Source organism: Papio anubis, chromosome 14, assembly GCF_008728515.1.
Source record: "Papio anubis isolate 15944 chromosome 14, Panubis1.0, whole genome shotgun sequence".
NCBI lineage: Eukaryota > Metazoa > Chordata > Mammalia > Primates > Cercopithecidae > Papio > Papio anubis.
The window spans coordinates 43,105,199-43,127,482 of NC_044989.1; positions in this window are offsets into that span (position 1 = coordinate 43,105,199).

A 22,284-nucleotide genomic window follows, 5' to 3' on the forward strand; every position below is an offset into this window, starting at 1 on the left:
ATAAAAACAGTGATTCAAATAAGAAATGGAAAGTTTGTCCCAAGGTATATATGGTTAATAGTGAGTGTTACTGCTTTTTCTTTCTAATGTAAGCATTTATTGAGCTGGGACAGTAGGATTGGAAGGTTGGGGTTGGGAAGAGGGAGTAATGAAAATTATGAACATGTTTTCTCTGTTTACAAAGAGGCTTGCCATCTGAGTGGGGGAATGAAAGCAGACAGATGACACGAGTGACTGAAGACCCAGTGTGGAAGCTGCCAGCCTCGGTACTTCCAATAACAGCATTGGAATTAGGCATATGTGGTAGGGCTGCCAATTCCTGACCAACTCTCAACTCTCCTCTGTTATATAGAATCTCAATTCGTTAGGGTTGGCAATTGGCCCAGCTAAAATACTTCATTTTCTAGTCTCATCTTGAAGCTAAGGCTAGCCACATAATGCAGTTCTGGATAATGAGATGAAGCAGGAGTGGTTGGGTTGAGCTTCCAGCAAAGTTCCTTAAAAGGTGGACATTCAGCTAGTGCACACACTAGAGCCATTAACCTTCCCTCTTGCCTGGATGTGATGGTGGTAACTTCAGTAACCATTGTGTGAGCATGAGTTCAAAAGTCATACCTTATAGTAGCAGAAGAAAAGGCCAGGATGAGCCCAGGATCTGGACAACATCGTGGAGATGCTGGGCTGCCCTGAATTTCCAGCCTTTGACCTTTTCATCATGCGACAGAAAAATGAGTTCCTATTTTGTTTATGCCTCTGTGATCTGGGTTTTCTGTTCTATGCAGTCATTCTAATTCCTGAATGCCATTGAACGTATCATGCATATATCAATGCTCTTGAGTTCTGTGTACCTATGGCAGGGAGAATGTGACCCCAATTTTATTGGGATCTGGGGCCAGAAGGTCACATGAGAAGGATGGGGCACTCTTAAGCCCCATTCCAGTAGGGTGGGTGATGGTGAAGCATCCTTCCTTCCTTAGGAGGACAAGGACAGCAATTGATCTAAGAATCCCAAAGAAGGAGAAAACAGAAATATCACAAGGAACAACATTAGGAGAAGTGGGTTGTAGGCACTGAGTGGTGCCAGCCCACCCTACTTCATAGCCCTTCTGTAGAAGGTGATGTAAGGGGAAAGTTAATTGGCAACATACATTGATTTGAATTTTCTATTTTTTTCAAAAAATTTGAAAAATTAAAATATAAAAATTTTTAAATTTAAATACTTTAAAAACCTTATGGTTGGCAGCATGCACCTGGACCCAGCCTTGGCCTTGCAGGATCCAGGGATCGGTGCCTGGGGTCCTGGGTGGGGGAGGCAGGGGACACCCTTCTGGAACTGGGCTTGGAGGGTCCCTGTCCAGCCTCCTACCCTTGGCCTCTTGGGGTGTCCCTGCAGGGCTGCCCCGTCTTCCTCATCTGTGTCCTCGAACTCTTCTCTCTCTGGCAGTGTTAGTGAGAGACCTTGTTCTATTCTGCTGTGTCTTTTTTAGTTTTCCTTTGTGTCTTCCTCTAGATTTCTCTTGATTGACCCCAGCCCTGGTTGGTGCCTGTCTGCAGACAGGGCAGGTAGGGCTGTGGGTTCGAGAACTCCTCTATGTCCCTGTGTCCTCTCTAGTCTCCAGGGCCCTGGAGAAACCTATGCCCACTGCTCCCCACAGGAGCTGGTGGTCACTGGGACCTGGTTCCAGATTTGGCTGTAGCCTCTGAAATGCGGGCAGAGGAGGAGGGTCCCAAGGGACTTGTGCTTTCTGTGGGTCGTGTCCCCACCCTCCGCCCTGCCTGGCCTCATCCTTGTATTTAATTACTTGAACAAGCTCTTTCTCATACCCCGTCTCCCCTCCCCTCCCCGCCCCACAAAAAACAACAGCAGCAACAACAACAAAACCAAAAAACCCCTTGTGGTGAAAAAACACATAGTAATACTTATCATCAGTAAAATATATCATTTTAACAATTTTTTTTTTTTTTTTTTTTGAGACAGAGTCTTGCTCTGTCACCCAGGCTGGAGTGCAATGGTGTGATCACAGCTCACTACAGCCTCCACCTCCCAGGTTCAAGTGATCCTCCCACCTCAGCCTCCTGAATAGCTGGTACTACAGGCATGCATCACCATGCTCAGCTAATTTTTTTTTTTTTTTTTTTTTGGTAGAGATGAGGTCTCGCTATGTTGCCTAGGCTGGTCTTGAACTCCTGGGCTCAAGTAATCCTCCCACCTCAGCCTCCCAAAGTGCTGGGATTACAGGCATGAGCCACTGCACCTGGCTTATCTAAATCATTTGAATGGATTTCTTTTTAATGTCACCCTTTAAATCCTGTTTCCTTGCAGCCTTCCACCTCAGAGGATGAGCCATGAGACTGACTGCCACAAGAAAGGAAAGGAAGGTAGCCATCTTTGGGCTGAAAGCTGACTTCCTTGACCTCATTATTGAGATACTGGTAGGGAAACTCAGGCTTTGTGGAAAGAGCAGGGGATCTGCTAATGGAGATCTTCCTTTAACATCTTGAGGGTCAGGCCTGGTCACTTAGAGAACAGAGTTCACCACAACCCAGGTGGGAAGGAGGTGTGTTGGTCTGGTTGAGGGGCCACCGAAGGCAGGGGGGACTTGTTCTATCTCACGGTGGGTCTGGAAGAAGTCACCCTGAGGTCAGCCCTCCACCACCCACTGTTGGTGGCCAACCCAGAGTGCAGGCTCAGTGGGGCTGGGCCCAGGGGGGCCTGAGGTTTGCTTCTCCAGGTGCCCTGGGCTCTGGAATGTCCATGTGAGCCCCGGGAGGCTGGGAATTGACTGAGAGTTAGGCTGAGAAGATTCTTCTGGGGGCTGTGGCAGCAGGGTAGCATACCCCATACCTAAGCATCCCAGGACTGACCACCTACATACACTGAGCATCACATGCGAGGCACAGCCAGACCTGAGGGCCCCTGTATGTGAGATGAGGCCTCTGCACAAGACACAGAAACCAGGATGGGGTTCTCTGGCCATGGACCACAGGCAAGTGGACAAGAGACATTGCTTTGGAGATGGAGGATTAGGAGGAGAACAAAGTCCCACATCACGCAGCTTTTGCTAGGTGAGGCTGCAGTCACAAATGGCCCTGTATCGCTATGTCCTAAAACATAGCAGTTTATTTCTCGCTCATCTTACATGTTGGTGGCTGACATTGCTCCCATGACTGAAGGAGCAATTCCCATCTGGGTCCTGCCCTTCCCAGGGCCGGGGAAAAGAGTAGGACAGTGGGCAGAGGCCAACCTTGGGTTTTAGCGCACCTGCTGGGACATGGCCTACATCCTGTGCTCTCACCTGCCACTGGCTGAGGCTGGGCACGTGGCCAGTTCAGTGGAGTGGGGAAGGATGCGCCTTCCACGGATGTCATTGGAGGTCCCATGGCTACAGCGGGGATGCATGACCCACTTTCAGGAAAGGTGAGAGAGTTGGTGAGAATAAGAATGGAACCTACCAGAGGGCTAGGCTGCCCTCCTCCAGTGTGGGCTCACATCAGCCCCCTCTGCTCTCCTTGAGTCCCCAGACACCTTGAGAAGTGGGGTAGAGGCTGGAAGACTAAGGACTTACCTGCAGAGGCCGAGTCCCTGGAAAGACAGCTTGAATCACCAGATCAGACTGAGTGTGCCTGGCTGGACCGACTGTGGGGAGAGTGCCTGGGAGGATCTGGTGATGGCGGAGAAAAGCAGGTGGGTCTTCTCTTCACCTTGGAGGGCGGCATGAGTACCTTGGATTCCCAGCTACAGCACCGAAGGCACAGGATAAAGGGCTGCCTCCACCCCTCACCAACAGAGGGGCTCTGCCTCCCTCGCTGCCCGGCCTCACTGCCCTCCAGCTCCCTCTCCTCATTCCCAGTCAAGGCACACACAGACATTCGTGGACTTTTTGTGCTGCAGGAGGTGTTTTCCCCAAGCTGATAGAATCAATTTTTTCCTTATCTCAAACCTGTTTTTAAAAAGACTATCCTGTTTCTTTTTTCTTTAATTGCAGAACATTTTAAATAACCTACTTTGAAAGGAATAAACAGAACCTATCAAAAACAGTTATTAAAGAACTATAAAATGGTTTCTTCACACTCGCCACCTTTTATTTCCTCCCCATTCAGGTGGGTTCGGGCTTGGTTAGGGCCTCAGTGGGTGCATCAAGAGGGGGCCATCTGACCAGGTGCCCGGCCCCCGCACCCACATCTAAAGGAGCTGGGCTCACCCTCCCCCAGCCCTGCAAGCCCATTCTCACCCATCTACATTTTGTTACTTTATAGGCTATCTGGCTTTCAGAGTTCCCTGGTCCTGGGGCTATGGGACTGGGCCGATTTTACAGCAGGTGCAGGTGGCCATCAAACGAGACTGGGAAGACCTTTTTTCTCATCGGCCCCACGATGTCACACCACCCTTCTTTCAAGGTGCCTAAAATTCCACCATGATGACTCTATGCCTTTTGAGTCTTGAAGATGTGTTCAGGCTCCTCCCAGGAAGGTCCCGAGTAAAGCCATGAAGACCGAGGGGTGAATGAGTCCCAGCTCTTTTCATGTCTCAGTCTGCCCCATTCTCAGGATCCTCAGAGCACAGAACTGAAAGGAAAGCTCGCAGAGCCTGGAGACACCATTTTTGATCATGTCTTGTGTGATACATCAGGGCAGGCTCTTGGACACCTTCTGCTGTAACGTTCCCCTACCGGTTCCTGAGCCCTGGGTGGCTGATAAACTCATTTACTAAGAGGAGCTCATAACTGATAATGTTTAGACATGTGTCCTAGCCCAGGGGGCTCTGCCCTTTATTTATTTATTTATTTATTCATTTATTTATTTATTTATTTATTTATTTGAGATAGGTCTTGCTCTGTTGCCCAGGCTGGAGTGCAGTGGCACAATCTTGGTTCACTGCAGCCTCCACCTCCCAGGCTCAAGCCATCCTCCTGCCTCAGCCTCCCAAGTAGCTGGAATCACAGGTGCACACCACCATACTCAGCTAATTTTAAAATTGTCTGTAGAGACAGGGATCTCCCCATGTTGCCCAGGCTGGTCTCAAATTCCTGGCCTCAAGCAATCCTTCTGCCTTGCCTCGCAAAGTGCTGGGATTACAAGCATGAGCCACATCGCCCAATAGGATCTGCCCTTTAGTAAAGACAAAAGACTCACCAGAAGCTGAATTGCCAATGGCAGGGAGGAGAGGGAGATAAATTGAGGCAGGAAGCCTTTCTGCTCCCTCCCATTGTGAAGGTAATACTGGGCGGTCCCATAATCGGTACAGCATGTCAGAATCTGCAAAGCCATCTGATTCCTCCATCAGTTGATAGAGGCACCTATATAGATATATAGGTTGATGCAAAAGTAATTGCCACTACTTTAATGGGCAAAAACCACAATTACTTTTGTATCAACCTAATATCACCACTTGCAAATGAAGAAACTGAGGCCCAGAGAGAACACGGGATGTGGCTAAGGCCATGCAGCCAGCTGTTGGCAGAGCTGGGACAGGGACTGGAGACTCAGCCTAGGCAGGGGCATGCAGAGAGGGCAAAGCCCAGAAAAGGCCTAGGAGGTGGCAGATGGGGCAGGAGACGTGGAATTAGAGGGTCTGCCTTAGGACACTCTCCTTAGCACATTCTCCTCATTAGTTATTGCCACTGAGCCTCAGTTTCCTCATTAGTAAAATCGGGATAATAATCCTCTATGGGCTGAAAGTCTGTGTCTGCCCCACATTCCTAGGTTGAAATTCTAACCCCCGATGTGATGATATTAGGAAGTGTAGTCCTTAGGAGGCAATCACATGCTGAGGGTGGAGCCCTCGTGAATGGCATTAGTGCCATATAAAAAGACACAGACACAAGAGAGTTCCTGCCACAGGAGGATACAAGGAGAAGGCGGCGGCCTGCAACCCAGAAGAGAGCTCTCACGAGAACCATCATGCTGGCACCCTGATCCCGGGCTTCTGGCCTCCAGCACCAGGAGAAATAAATGTTTGTTGTTGAAGCCACCCAGGTTGTGGTATTTTTGTTATAGCAGCCAGAACTGACTAAGACAAACCCCTTTCCATCCTCACCTAACCGGGTTATTGTGAGCACTAAAAATGAGATAACGTGATTGAAAAATAGTTGCAAACTGCAAACTATTGACCCACATGCTCTATTCCAGGAAATGAGGGCAGGTCTCTCTTCACACCATTCCCACCCTTCCTTTGGGGGAGGCAGCGTCTCAAAAATAGCCTTCAGTCCTGTCCTCCCTGTTTCCCCCCGCTGGGAGCAGGGCTGAATATTTTCTTCTTGACAAACAAAAAGGCAAAGCCAGTGCAGAAAAACCAAAGCCTGCTTCTGCTTCCCCTTGGCGCCCTCTCTGCTCTCCGGGGCCAGGAGGGGAGGATGTTGCTGGAGGCCTGGGTTCAGGTGGGGCCACCCAGAGTCCTTGCTGCCCTGCAAGGGCTGCCAGGGGAGGCCTGGATGATGTTCGTCATCTGTTCAGCCGGCCACAAAGGGCAGAGGCCACAGTGTTAATCCTCTGAGTTGTGGGACCCCGATCTTCCTCCAGAGATGGGGCAGGGAGGAGAGGATCCCCGCTTTGTCAGGCCAGGCCATCATCGCTCAAGAACACCAAGGAATCGCTCTGGACATGCCCAGAGAAATCCATCCTGTCCTCTTCGCCAGAAAGAATTATTCATTTCCACTGACACTTTTCTGGCCATTTGTAAAGTAGAGTTCAGAATCCTGTGAGTCTGTTTTTTCCCTTCTAATGATTTGCAGATAGGTTTTCAGGGTGTGTTTATCTTTGTCTAGGAACAGAGAGAGACCAGTTTCAGAGGAGAAACAAAACCCACAGTGCATCTGTTGTGTGGCACGCCAGAGAGACCCTGGATGGGAGTAGGAGGGTTCTGGTTCCACTCTGGACTCAGGATCTTCACTTGAGATGGTTAGGGGGCTCACTGTTCATCTGTGCCTGCTCAACAGTATCTGAGAGGGGCATCTTTATACTCAGAATTTGGCAACAGTGGCAAAAAGGATTCATTGAGAGGAACCTAACCTGTATCACAGAACAGACTGTATACAGTTTCCTGAACAGGCACAAGCATATCCACAGCAATCTCAGACAGCGTCTGATATGAGTCTGGTGGTCATAATCCCTCCTCCCGAGGGGATTGAGGAAGCGATGCTCCAGTCCATGTGCTAGCCTAGGTCTCTGGCAGTGGCCAGGTTCTGCCTTTCTTCCGAGCCTCCTCTTGTTCCAGACCATTTGGGTCCCGTGTGGTTCCATGCCAGCTGCACCCTCTCTTCTTAGGGCACTTGGCCCAGGAACTCTTGGTTATTATGTTGCAATTTCCCAAGGTGAAACTTGAATACAGGGTTCACAGGCATGTTTTCACAGCTCCATTTCTTTGCCTTTTGCTACACCGCAGGCTTGTCTGAAGACTGAAAACACAAGAGGGTGGAGCTTTCAGCCAGTGTACGTTCTGCCAAATCGGTCTGCAGTGCCAAGAGCCTTCTTTCTGCCACCGCTGTGGTAGGTACAGTTGTGCTGGCAGCTTTAGATTTTGATAGGAAAGGCATGACTTCTGAGATGAATATTACATCAAAGAATTTTCCCTCTATTTTACAGTAAGACCATTTTCTGAACTAATTACTGTATGTGACTACTCACTACCTGTATATGGGCCCATGTGTGTTACTGTAACATGCTCATGCAAAGACCAGGTATGAGATAAAACTGGAGGCTGCAGATGCCTCTCTTAGTCTGTGTTATAAGGGCTGGGTAGAGGGCCACCAGGAAGGATCCGGGAAAACTGATCATGTAGTTAGAAAATCTTCATGGAGGGCTGGGAATTCATTAGGTGTACTGGGCTGTTTTTGTGTTGCTATATATCCAAGGCTGAGTAATTTATAAAGAAAAGAGGTTTCCTTGACTCATGGTTCTGCAGGCTGTACAAGCATGGCACCAGCATCTGCTCAGCTTCTGGTGAGGCCTCAGGGAACTTCTGATCATGGCAGAAGGTGAAGGGGGAAGCTGATGTATCACATGGCCAGAGAGGGAGCAAGAGAGCTAGTGAGGATAAATCCCAGACTTTTAAACAACCAGATCTCGTGTGAACTCACTTAGTGAGAACTCAATTATCACCAAGGGGATGGTGCTAAACCATTCACGAGGGACCACGGCCATGATCCAATCCGCAGGGCCTGCCTCCAACACTGGGGATTACATTTCAACATCAGATTTGGAGGGAACGAATATCCAAACCATATCATTAGGAGATGGAGAAGAGTGCCTGGCTGGCAAACACATCAATTACCTGGTTGGGTACAGGGAGAAACCCACTGAGGCAGAACCCAGGATTCATTCATTCAATTAATTAGATACATATTGGATTCATTCATTCATTCAATTAATTAGATACATATTTATTGAGTACTTGCTACATGCCAAGCACTCTTCTAGGGGCTGGGGATACCGCGTTGAAGAATACAGACAAAATTTACTGCCCTCATGGGGCTGAATTCCCAGTGCTATGTTGTGGCTCCATTTGTTTGACTATGAAACCTAGTTTAGCTTTGAAGATCTTAGCCTCATCATTGTGCTTGGTTGCAAATGGCTCAGGTAGGATCTTCCCTTCACTCCCTCCTTCTTTCCATTTTCCTTTACACAACCCTGGAGTTATTATCATGTTTCTCAGTGGTCAGATCCAAGATTCTTCTTAAGAAAGATCTCAAGTTCTGATGGCCATCACTCTAGGGCTCCCAGGTATATAGTGACCATCTCTCAGGGCTTCCCTGGCCTTTGGATCTGAGGTCATAGAAGATACCTACCTACCCATCTCCTCCCAGGGAGACTGACTTCCGGGGAGACTTTTTAATGTTTGCAGAATCTGTATTAAAGTCCCCTTTTTTATTGCTGATATTGGTTATGTCTGCCTTCCCTTTCTCTCTCTCTCTCTCTCTCTCTCTCTCTCTCTCTCTCTGCTTTTTCCTGGTTACTTTCACCAAGTCTTGTTAATTTTGCTCTTTTCATAGGACCAGATTTGTGGACCTTTCCCATTGTTTTCTGTTTCATTAATTTATGCTCACAGCTTCATTGTATCTATCATCATCTATCATTCTACTTTCATTTGCTATTATTTTTCTAACTCTTTGAGGTGTGTGTGTGTGTGTGTGTGTGTGTGTGTGTATATATATATATATATTTTTTTTTTTTTTCCAGAGTCTCGCTCTGTCACCCAGGCTGGAGCACAGTGGCATAATCTCGGCTAACTGCAACCTTTGCCTCTCAGGTTCAAGTGATTTTCTTGCCTCAGCCTCCCAAGTAGCTAGGATGACAGGCAAGTACCACCACGTCCAGCTAATTTTTGTGTTTTTAGTAGAGACAGGGTTTTGCCATATTGGCCAGGCTGGTCTCCAACTCCTGACCTCAAGTGATCTGCCCACCTCGGCCTCCGAAAGTGCTGGGATTATAGGCGTGAGCCACTGTGCCTGGCCTAAATTGTTGATTGTTAAGCCTTTTCTCATTTCTAATATAAGCATTTAAGTCCATGAATTTCCTTTTGAGTCTGGCTTTAATTGCTTCCTACATGTTTCACAATGTGGTATTTTATTATCATTCAGTTTAAAGTATTTTCTAATTTCCATTGTGATTTCTTCTTTGACCATAAGTTATTTAGAAAACTATTGTTTAATTTCCCACATACTTTAAATCATCTCTCGGTTACTTGTAATACCTAACATAATGTAAATTCTATGTAAATCATTGTTATATTGTATTTTTAAATTTGTATTATTTTGTATAGTTGTATTATTTCTTGTGGCTTTTTTTCCCGAATATTTTTGATACACAACTGGTTGAATCTGGAACTCATGTGGGATTGATAGATCTGGAAGGCCAACTGTACTCATAACTTTTAAAGAAATGGAATCCTTTCTTAATATTCTTCCTACAAAGAACACTCTAGGCCCAGATGTTTTCAATTGTGAATTTCACCAACCATTACAGGAAGTAGTAAGAGCAATATTACACAATCTTTTCCAGAGAATAGGAAAAGAGGAAGCATTTCTCAATATGCTTTATCAGGCTGAAAAAGCCTTGATACCTGACAAGGACATTACAATGAAAAAAAATCACACGCCAATTTCTCTAACGAATATTTCTTGGATGAATAAAATATTAGCAAACTAAATACAGAGCTATCCAAAAAATATTAAATCATGACCAAATTGGGTTTATTATAGAAATGCAAGTTTGGTTTAGCTTCAATGACTCAATTATGTTAATGTTGTCCTATTAAATAAACAAAACAAAAAACCTCACACAGTTTAGTCAATCACTTTTATGAAATAAAGGAAAAAAGCACAAGACCATCCTAATTGGTATAGAAACATTATTTGATAAAATTTATTTTGAAAAATGTATGCTTTTGAATTTAACATACAATTTGAAAAAACTTTTAATAAAATGGGAATAGAAAAGAATTTTCTTAATCTGATAAAGAGAATTGTATTAGGGTTCTCCCGATAAATAGAACCAGGAGAATGGATGGCCAGTATGTATGTATGTGTGTATGAATAATATTTATGCATGTATGTATGTATGTTGGCTCATGTGATTGTGGAGGATGGCAAGTTCCAGATCTGCAGGGTAGGGTGGCAGACCGGGGTCCCAGGGAAAAGCTGATGTGTGTGATAATGCTAAGAATTGGTAAGGATGTGATGTAACTATTAGAACTCTTATATCTTGATGGTGTAAGCTGAAAACTATTTGAACACATGCATACCTTATGACCCAGAAATTCCACTTCCAGGTATATACCTCCTAAAATGCATTCATTTGATGCCGAAAGTCATGTAGGAGAAAGTTCTTAGGAGTATTATATAGTTACTCAAACCAGAAACAACCCAATATCCATCATTGATAGGCCGGATAAACAAATATTGGTATACTCATACTGTTACCCAAAAGGGGTCTCAATCCAGACCCCAAGAGAGGGTTCTTGGATCTCATGCAAGAAAGAATTCAGGGCGAGTCCATAAAGTGAGAGCAAGTTTATTAGGAAAGGAATAAAAGAATGGCTACTCCAGAGACAGAGCAGCCCTGAAGGCTGCTGATTGCCCATTTTTATAATTACTTCTTGATTATATGCTAAACAAGGGGTGGATTATTCATGCCTCCCCTTTTTAGGCCGTATAGGGTAACTTCCTGAAGTTGCCATGGCATTTGTAAACTGTCATGGCACTGGTGGGCGTGTAGCAGTGAGGACGGATGACCAGAGGTCACTCTTGTGGCTATCTTCATTTTGGTGGGTTCCAGCTTCTTTACTGCAACCTGTTTTATCAGCAAGGTCTTTATGACCTGTACCTTGTGCCAATCTCGTGTTTCATCCCGTGACTTAGAATACCTAACTATCTGGGAATGCAGCCCAGTAGGTCTCAGCCTAATTTTACCGAGCTATTCAAGATGGAGTTGCTCTGGTTCAAACACCTCTGACAATACCATAGTCTACTATTCAGCAATGATAATTAATAAATATGGCCACACCAAATAACATGGATGAAACTCACAAACAATATTGAGAGAAGAAACTAAACCTAAAAAGTACATACTATATGATTCCATTTGTATAATGTTCAAAAACAGACAAAACTAATATAGTGTTAAAGGTCAGGGTGGAGGTTACATCTGGGAAGGAGGAAGGGGTGGTGACAGCAAACGGGCATCCAAAGGGTTCTGATACTGCTCATGCTTCATTTCTTCAGCTGAGTGTTGGTCACACGGTGCAGCCACTTTGTGAAATTCATTAAGAGTACATTGAAAAAAAGTAGAGAACTAACAGAAGGTTGACTGGAAACAGCAAATATAGACAACTCTTTCCGGAAAGTGTGCTCTCATGGGGAAGGGAGGGGGAAATGATCAGGAGCATTTTTTTAAAAAAATTATTACTTTTTTAAAGGATGGGAGGATATGCTTGTTGCCGATGAGAATAATCCAATAAAGAGGGGAGAACTGATGCCAGAGGGAGAGGCAAGAACTGCTGGAGTGATATTCATGAGGAATGAAGGCCTAGGCTGTAGTGCAAGAATGGAGGGCAGGTCTCAGAGACAGGGACCCCAGGTGCCGGGCAGAGCAGACAGTAAGGGAGGTGTGGAGCGGGGACTCGCCCAGGCGCCTCCTTTTCTAGTTGCTCAGGCCCTCTCCCGTGAGCATACTCTCATTCCCAGTCTAGGCCAGGGATTAAATGGATTCTCTGCTTCCTGAAAGGTAGACAGGAACTGTCAGGTGGGAACTCAAGGCCAGGTCTGTGGCCTTTGGGCAAAGCACGCATAGCTGGGGAGGAGGTGGAGATCCTTGCCTGAAGTGGGCTTTGCGGAGGGTGTGGAGGCGGGGGTGGTGGTGGGGTTCTGTGGATTTCTGCCATCAGGGAGCCCCTGTCCTGGTTGCCTGGTTAGGGGTAAATCAGGGGACAGCCACCAGGTGCCAGCTCCCTCCTCCTCCTGGCCCCGCTTTGTAAGCAGTGGCTGCTGGGCCACCCACTACTCTCCAAGGACCCCAGGGCTCTCCCTGTGAGCAGAGGGAGGGAACTTTGGCCGCAGGAAGGACTGGAAGCCAGCTCGAAAAAGCACATTCCTTGGCAGGATAAAAAACTTTTTTTTTTTTTTTAAATAAGTGTAAGGACTTAACCTTTGCTAGGAAATGGTTGCAGTATTTTCCTTTAAATGAAAAAGAGACCATTGTGATTGCAACTTTGGAAAACACACAACATCCTGGTGCCGTTCTCCGGGGCCAGCTCCGGAGATCCGTGTTGGGCCAGCTCTGGTCTTTCCTCCGGATAGTCTCTCCTTGCACTGTTGAAGGAGACAGACGCCTGTACTGGTCCCGGGAAGGCCAACCTTGGGCTGCTCAGCCCTTCCCTAGCAGGCAGAAAGGGCTTGTTGTTGCTTACAGTGACCTCCACTCAGGTCCTGCTCCGTAATTTGTGGGGCCCCGTCAAAATGAAAACGTGAGCCCGTGCTTCAAAAAGTACTATGAATTTCAAGATGGCGACACCAGGGCATTAACCCAAGTGCAGCATCTTTCTGAGCTAGCCCCTTTTAAGTGCGGGGCCTTGTGTGACTGCCCAGGTCGCATGCCTGCAAGCTGGCCCAGCCTCCAGTGGACCACTCTCATTCTGCTGGCCAGGCCTGAGTTTCTGCAGCTTCTGCCTCATGGGGCACCTGCAGGCCTAGACACAGACCCCGGAGGATTCAGGGCAGGACTCAGGGCTTCCTTCTGGGGTCCCACCCCCATCTTTGGCTCCCATATACCACAAGTGGCAACAATTTCCCAACCTGGCTCTTCACTCAATTTCTCTCCCCTCACAGTTTAGAGACAGTGCTTCCCAATTGTGAAAACATTCTGCGTTTCATCTGCGCTTGCTTGTAACCTGGGGGTCTGGAGTAATTGGGAACACAGAACAGCTGCATTGAGTGCTGGGCTACTTGGCGCTCCTCGAGCTCTTTACAAGGCTCCTCATAGGCCTACTGTAAATAGGAAAGTACAAACACATGCCGATTTTGCAGCAGATTAAAACCATCTCCTGCGCTCCCTGGATCGTAACACATAGCAGTTTGTGTTTATTCAGCATTTATTAGCTTGCATGCTACTTAGGGACTTTCATAGTTCTCTGCTAGGCGAGGCCTTAGTATTTGGGCTCTCCAGAGTCTTGGAGGCACACCATATGGAGAGCTCTAAAGCCTCATTTCCAGGGTCAGCCTGACCCCACAAGGCCAGAGCCTCTACAGAGCTGTGCTGTGCAATGCAGTGTGGCCGCTCGCCACTTATGTCTCTTGAGAACTTGAAATGTGGCTGGTCCGAGTTGAGACATGTTGTTCATGTAGAGTACATACTGAACTTTGAAGGCTTAGTACAAAAAAAGAAATGTAAAGGATCTCATTAATTTTTTGTGGGGAGGTGGGCAGGGATAGAGTCTCACTCTGTCGTCCAGGCTGGAGTGCGGTGGTGCGATCTCCAACCTCTCCAATCACTGCAACCTCTGCCTCCTGGGTTTAAGTGATTCTTCTGCCTCAGCCTTCTGAGTAGCTGGGACTACATGTGCACACCACCATGCCAGGCTAATTTTTTTTGTATTTTTTTTTTTTAGTAGAGACAGGGTTTGACCATGTTGGCCAGGTTGGTCTTGAACTCCTGACTTCAGGTGATCCACCCCTTCTTGGCCTCCCAAAGTGTTGGGATTACAGGCGTGAGCCACTGCACCCAGCTCTCATTAATTTTTCACATTCATTACATATTGAAATAATATTTCTTACATAATGAATTAAATAAAATGCATTACTAAAGTCAGTTTTACATGTTTCTTTTTCCTTTTTTAAAATGCAGCTACTAGAAAATTTAAAATTATATGTATGGTTTGCCTTTTTTTTTTTTTTTTTTTTTTTTTCCGAGACAGGATCTGGCTCTGTTGCCTAGGCCGGAGTGCAGTGGCATGATCATGGCTCACTACAACCTCCACCTCCTGGGCTCAAGAGATCCTCTCTCAGCTTCCTGAGTAGCTGGGACTACAGGCATGCACCACCACACTTGGCTAATTTTTGTAATTTTTGTAGAGATGGGGTTTCGCCATGTTGCCCAAGCTGGTCTTGAATTTCTGACTTCAAGTGATCTGCCCACTTTGGCCTCCCAAAGTGCTGGGATTACAGGTGTGAGCCACCGCGCCCGGCCTATGGATTGCATCTTATTTCTATTGGATAGCTCTGCTTTAAAGCCTCTCCTTGTTGTATTTACATGTACACACACACATACACACACACACACAGACACACCACACAAACACACACACACACACATACACACACACAGACACACCACACAAACACATGCTCCTGAGCTACTGGCAGGATCTTGGAAAGAAAACCAGGGACAGTGAGATCATGTGGCTTGACCCCAAGTGCCACCCTCTCTAGGAACATTCCTCAGAAGATCCCAGGGCCACCTAATACTACCAACCTAGAGGCTTTTGTTTGGCCAACGGTAATCTGTCTGCCTTGCCTTTTAAAATTAAAAAGGATTAATCTAACACCTATTTATTGAACACCTATATTTGCAAGGGACTATGACATAGTGAGTTCAGAGTGCAGGCTCCAGAGACCACATGACTTGGATTCTAGACCTGGCCCTACCAAATGAGCTATATGTCCTTGAACGAGTGTGCCTTCTTCATGCCTTGGTCTTCTCATCTGCAAAATGGGAATTATGACATCCAAAGGTCAGAATCAAGATGGTGACCCAGGTGCCTACTTCATGGGCTTGTTGTGAGGATTGAATGAGATAAGGCACAGAACATCCTTGGCATGGAGTCATCCTGCTATAGGCAGCCACGGGCCTGATCTGGCCCCTGGACTTGCAAAGGGCTCAACAGACTCTGAGGAAGGGAGGGAACCATGGTCCCAGAGAGACTCTAAGACAGATTGGAAAGACCATCCTAGGCAGGATGTAATGTCAAAAGTTAGGATTCGGAAAAGTTCCCAGTCACAATGTCAAGTTGGAAGGCCCAGTGTAGGAGGGTCTAGAGTGGGGCTAGGATTGATTCTGGGAAGCCAAAAAATGAGTGAGAAATAGAAAGTTCTGCTCTTAGTCACCTGAACTCAGAGCATCCCCTCACTGGAGCCAAACCAAAGGCCAAGGCTGAGGAAGTGGGCCCAGTCACATTCCAAGTCCTACATTGGGCCTAGGTAGGCAGATCTGGAGTGTTGCACCCGTTTCCTCCTTACAGTCTTGTCCCTGTAAGGCAACTGCATTAGGGTAATGCGGGTTGATGAAACAAATCCCAAAATTTCAGTGGCTGAACATAATAGAGGCTACTTTTCACTCACATAACAGTCCACTGTGGGTGCTCCTGGTCGGTAGGAGGCCTTCCACATGGTGATTCAGGGATCCAAGCTCTTTGTACCTAATGACTCTGCCCTCTCTTAGGCCTGAGTCCTCTGCACCTAGAGAGCAGACAGGAAAGAGTGGGTGGAGAAGACACAACCTTTTCTAACCACCTTGGCCTGAATGTAACATCTGTCATTAACTTTATGTTCAATCTGTGACAAGTAGTCTCATGGTTCTGCCTAGATGCAAGAGTGGCTGGGAACTGCGGGCTCTACACAATAGAATAGAGAGACTCATTTCTGGTGGGCATCTCTGCCAGCTCCCACTCTGTAGGGAGAGCCAACCTAGCAGCCTGGCCTCCCTCTCACCAGTCCCCTTAACTTCTCTAAGGCACTTGCCAGTCATCATGCCCAGGCCAGGCTTCTGAAGGGAAATAGAGGGAAAAAATTATGAACACTTCTAAGGGAATAATGACACAATAAGCACACTCAATGAGATAGCACATACACTATAGTCTCAGCACTTCAGGCATCCTTGAGTGGTTCCAAAGGCCTCCTCCTTCTTAGAGCCTTCAAACCACACCCAGGCACTGGCCTTGAGAGATTTTGAGCTCAGTGAGCCAAGCCAGGCCTGCAATGCTGTTCTGAGGAGGATGTAGGCAGGTGGACGCGGGACCAGTAAAGTCTTCCTAGAGCTACCCTGTCCTGGCCACAGGCAGCTTGGAGAGATCTCAGAGGGACCTCCTGGTCTGCTGAGCCACTTTCCTGGTGTGCCCTGGTTATTGCACTTGCAAAATCCCGAGTCCTTACTGGCCAGGACTGGATCAAGGAGGATCAAGGAGGATCAAGGAGGAGAGTGAGCCCACGTCGAGGGCAGGTCTCATTATCCAACACAGGCTCGGTGCTTTTAACCAGTGCTTCTCCCACACCTGCTGGCAGCTGGGGAGGGGCGCAAAGAATAACCAGACCCACTGAACCTCAGGTTGCTCATGATTTTGTGGACAAGATGACCAGATATCAAGGACTTCTGTCTGATGCAGAGAATGTGTCATGCCCCTCAAAGAGCGGAAGTGGTGAATGCCAGAGGGGCACTCATAAGTGAGTCTATCTTCACTTTGGGGCATTAGGGGAAGGCTTCCTGGAGGCTGAGTTTTAAAAGATGGGGAGGGGAAGAATCTCCTTGGGATTCCTAGCAGTGTTTCCCTGTGCGTGGGACTTCATGGTTGCAAAGCTAGTGAGGCAGGCAGGGCAGAGAGGAAGGCAGGGCCAGTCACCTTCACTGGACAGGGGAAGAGACAGAGGCCTAGAAAGGTGGAGCTCCTTGCCCAAGGTTGCACAGGAATATTGCAAGTAGGAATGCAGACATCTGGCCTACCAGTTCTGGGCTCTTTGTATGAGCTTGATAAGCACGTTTCTCCCTCAAGGCTGGTCAGGGCAGGTCCCCGGGTGGGGCAGGAAACTCTCATGCAGGGAGCAGGTCCTCCCGGGGGCTTCTCAGGGCTGGGTGCTCAGCCTCCCCCAAATAACATGTGTTTCCTGTTTTCCTGCTCCCTCTGGCTCAGGAAAGAGAACGGGTTTTCCTGAGCGGAAGAGCCTCAAAGACCTGGCCCAGGCCCAGAGAGGTCTACCGGTCAGCCCGCTCAGGGTTCTTGTTCCTCAGGGCGGTGGGCCCCTCACCCACCCACCCAGCCTTCCAAGGACACTTGTGACCATTATCTCCCCTCGCTCTCCCCGGACTGTCTTGAACCCAGGACCTTGACTCCCAGCTTGGTATTCTCGAAATACTCTTTGCTGATCCTTGGCCAAACCTGGAGTTTGTGCCGGTTTGGAACTGAAAAGTCAGCGCTGTGGGACAAGGACTTTGGCAAACCCTACAGCTGCTGGAGATAGAGAGTCCTTATACCTCCCCACCCCTGTTCCCACGTTGTTTCCTGTTGTCCTGGGATGGAGGCAGGGGACAGACAGTCAGTGGCTGACATCGTCCCAGCTTTCCAGCTGACATTCTGCGGACTTGGCACAGTCTGAGCTCTGTCCGTAGCTGCTCTGAAGCACAGAGTGTTTGGATGTGAATGCAACATCTTTCCCCACTGTCTGGTCCAAGGTTTTCCCCGCATCTTGGAGGAAGAGAGATGTTGTGTGAAAATGGAGGCAGAGCGAGCGATCAGCCCAGGTCTGCAAAGCCACGGAGCCCAGCGCCCGTGTGAGCTAGAAAGAGGCTAGCGGTGCCTGCTCCTTGTGACTCCTTATCCTGTTGGTGGGGATTAAGAGGAAACAATTTTCTCCATTTCCTTAGCAGCCTCATCTCTCCCTACAAAGAGAAATCTTCCCATGTTCAGGCCTGTTGGAGAGCCTGGTTCTGTGTTTAGGAATTGCTGTTAGGCGGGTGTGTGTATGTGTGTGTGGTGGTTTCTGTAAGGTGAGGCACTGGCTATGGATGAGCTCTGGAGTGGTGGAAGGTGTGTCTGTGTATGTGAGACAGTGTGGGTGCTCATATGTGACCCATGTCATCCTGGGGCTTTGTGAGAGGTGACATTCAGGCCCTTCCTTGGCCTGAAGCCCATGGACAGGCCTGGAGTCCACAGCGGGAGACAACCAACTCTGAAGACTGGGCTATAGACTTTGAAGTCCTCCTTCCTAGTGAGGGCTCCAGGCACAAGCCGCCCAGGTTTATTAGGTACAGGTTTATCTGGGGATAATTTACCTTGTTAACATAATTGTGCCAGAGGATGCAGCCCTGAGGCCCCCGCCTCAGTAATTACCCTTCTCTTGATCTCTTTCATCTCTAAGGACTGTGCCTTTATGCAAAGCTATGCTGGGCCCCCACTTGCTCCTTCCAAGGCCACGGGAGGGGCCCTGGCAATGCTTTCACGTTTGTAAAATTTGCAAAGGTATATTGTATCAACCACAATCATTTAAGGCTGCTGTCTCTTTTCACCCTGACTTCCCTTCTGTTACATTTCCCTTCTGCCAGAGGGTATCAGAATAACTGGGCATTTTGGGGACCCAGCTTAGGGAAGCTTGAATTGAGGGATGCATTTAATGTGGACAAATGGGGTGTATTTATGTGGGATGCAATATATGTATATATTTCATGAATGTGGCTCTTTGTCACTTCCATGTATCATGACAATTATTGGGGAGGATTTGTTTCCAGGAATACTCCTACCACCCATGGTGTTGACGCACGTGGGGTGATGCAGCGTGAATGTGTCCTGTGGCTCTTAGTATAGGAAGCGTGTAGGAAGTAGAAATGAAACAAGATTGAAATGCACGGAGCCAGAAGCTGGTCTGTGGAAAAGTTCCTGTAGTCTTACAGGTCATGTTAGAGATTTGCTCCTAATTGACAACTGTGGTGGTTAATTCTACATGTCAACTGGACTGGACTAAGGGATGCCCAGATAGTCGATAAACCATTATTTTGGGATGTATCTGTGAGACTGCTTCCAGAAGAGATTTATATTTGAATTAGTAGATTAAGAAGACTGCCCTCACCAATGTGGGTGGGGATTATCCAATCTGTTGAGGGCCCAAATAAAACAAAAAGGCATAGGAAGACAAACTTGTTCTCTGCCTCTGTTTGAACTGAGACATCCATCTTCTTCTGCCCTCAGACAGTAGTGCTCCTGGTTGTTGGGCTTTGGACTTGGACTGAATTATACCACCAGCTTTCCTGGTTCTCTAGCTTGCAGATGGCACATTGAGGGACCTCTGAGCCTCCGTAATCACATGAGCCAATTCCTATAATCAATCTCTGTGTGTGTGTGTGTGTGTGTGTGTGTATATATCCTATTGGTTCTCTTTCTCAGGAGAACTTTTAGTAATGCAGATTTTAGTATCAATAATGGTTCTAGGAGAACAGAATTTTAAGGTCGAGTTTCCTGAATTGGTTCTGAGGTTTATGAGAATGGCCCTCTAATCTGATTGTTCATGGTGTTAGCTCTTTATAGAGATATGCAAAATATCTGCATTGGATACTTCTAATCAACCACTTATAAGAAGCAAGGAGCTAAGTGAGTTCATTTAAGATATTTCAAACATTTTTGGAAAACTGAGGAATATAATGATATTGGTTACTTGGTTACTTGTTCCTAATGTCATTGAACATAGTTGTAAAAGAAAAGGATGAGATCATGGATTCAAATTCCTACCTCAAACAGTGCATAAAAGATCTTCTAGTTGTGCCCTGAAGGATAACCTTATTTCAGGACTGAAACTGCCGAAAATCACATGCAAAACAAATCCTGTGATTGACTGAGTGACAACTTCCAGCCTCACATGGTCTCTACTGTTACAGTGAGGGCGCTGACTGGGAAAGAATGATATCCTGTAAGTTGGGTTGGTGACCTATGGGAAGACCTTGATGAAGCTGGAGACCTTGAGCCTCTTAGTTCTGATAAGTCTTCTTTACCATGGAAGAGGTTGGCCTACGCCCAGTGAAAGTGGCATCCCTACCTCCAGTGAAGTTGCCTACCCACTCCTAGCAAAAATGGCTTCCTCACCCACAGTAGTGGGGATAAATCCTCATTGCCTGATGAACCGGTAATGGCCTTCCCTGAAGCAGTTGCTGTATAAGACAGGGCAGATTCACCCCTGGGCCCACCTCATCACCACTCTTTGCTTCTAGACCTATATCTAGACTCGAGTCCTAGAAGCCCCCTAAAGGTGAGGTACATAGTGTGACCCATGAGGGGGTATACTGCACCCTAAAATAATTCCTTTATACAAATAGAAATCTGGGGAACATGCATGGAAGTGGATATTAAGAGTGTGGGGTAATGGTAGAAGGAACACAAAGGTGAATCAGGCTGAATTTATTGCTATGGGCCCACTAAGCAGAAATTCTGCATTTAATTTTGCAGCTGGGGGAGTTACAAAGGATTCTAACAGTTTGTTTGGCTGAAATATGGATCGAAAGGTAGGCCACCAAGAGTGAATTGGAAATGCCCGACCTCCCTTGGTTTAAGGTAGAGAAAATGGTTCAGAGGCTTAGGAGATTGGAATGTCCAAGTGAATCTGTCATTTAAGACCCCTTCACCCACACTGAGAGAGTCCAGAAGACATACCCTTTACCAGTATTTTGAGGAATAGATTTGTGAGTGGAGCCCCAGCATCCTTGGAGAGCTCTGTGATCACGCTTTTCTGTAGGCCAGACTTCACATTGGAAACTGTAGCCACTCAACTGGAAGAAACCTACATGCAACGGGGGTAATTGGATTCCAAGGTGACAGGGCCAAGTGGTGGCACCCAGCCATCAAAGGCAAGGTGGGTATAGTTACCTTAATGCACAGCAGAGGCAAAACACCAATCAGAATAGTCCGGCTCATGCAGACTAGTATGGCATTGGTTAGTTAATCATGGTGTACCTAGGAGTGAAACAGATAAGAAGCTTACTAAGTTCTTTGTTGATTTTTCTAAGCAGAAATGTTTTAAGTCAAGAGAACAAAAGTGTAACCCAAATCACCAAAACAGCATCACAGCTCCTCGATTAGTTTTCAGACTTGACCAATTTATAGACCCAGAATCCCTTGAATGGAGGGGAAGCCGAGTCTCTTCAAGGAAGGACCCCATGCAATACCCAAAATTTATGCTATTAGTCTTTCTCCCAGCCTTCTTCAAAGGGACCTTCAGCCTTCACCAGGGTAACTATGCATGAGGGAGAAGGAAATAATCAAATTTTCAGGGACTACTGTACACTGGGGCTAAACTGACACTAATTCCAGGAGAACCAGAATGTCACTGTGGCCCTCTAGTCAGAGCAGGAGCTTATAAAGGTCAGGTGATCAATGGAGTTTTAGCTCAGGTCCATCTCACTATGGATCTTGTGGGTTCCCAAACCCACCCAGGGTTATTCCTCCCATCCCGGAATGTGTTGTTGGAATTGACATACTTAGTAGCTGGAAGAATCTCCACCTATGGAATGAGGGCTATTATGGTGGGAAAGGCCAAGTGGAAGCCAGTGGAGCTGCCTCTACTCAGGAAAATAGCAAATCAAAAGCAATACTGCATTCCTGGAGAGATTGCAGAGATTAGTGCCACCACTAAGGACTTGGAAGATGCAGGGGTGGTGATTCCCATCACATCCCCATTCAATCGTCCTATTTGACCTGGGCAGAAGACAGGTGAATCTTGGAAAATGACGGTGAATTATCGTAAGCTTAACCAGGTGATGACTCCAGATGTGGTTTCTTTGCTTGCACAAATTAACATGTGCCCTGGTACCTGGTATGCAGCTGTTGATCTGGCAAATGCCTTTTTCTTTACCTCTGTCCATAAGGCCCACCAGAAGCAGTTTGCCTTCAGCTGTCAAGACCAGCAGTATATCTTCACTGTTCTACTGTAAGGGCATATTAACTCTTTAGCCTGGCTGGGCACTGTGGCTCATGCCTGTAATCCTAGCACGTTGGGAGGCCAAGGCAAGAGGATTCCTTGAGCCCAGGAGTTTAAGATAAGCCTGGGC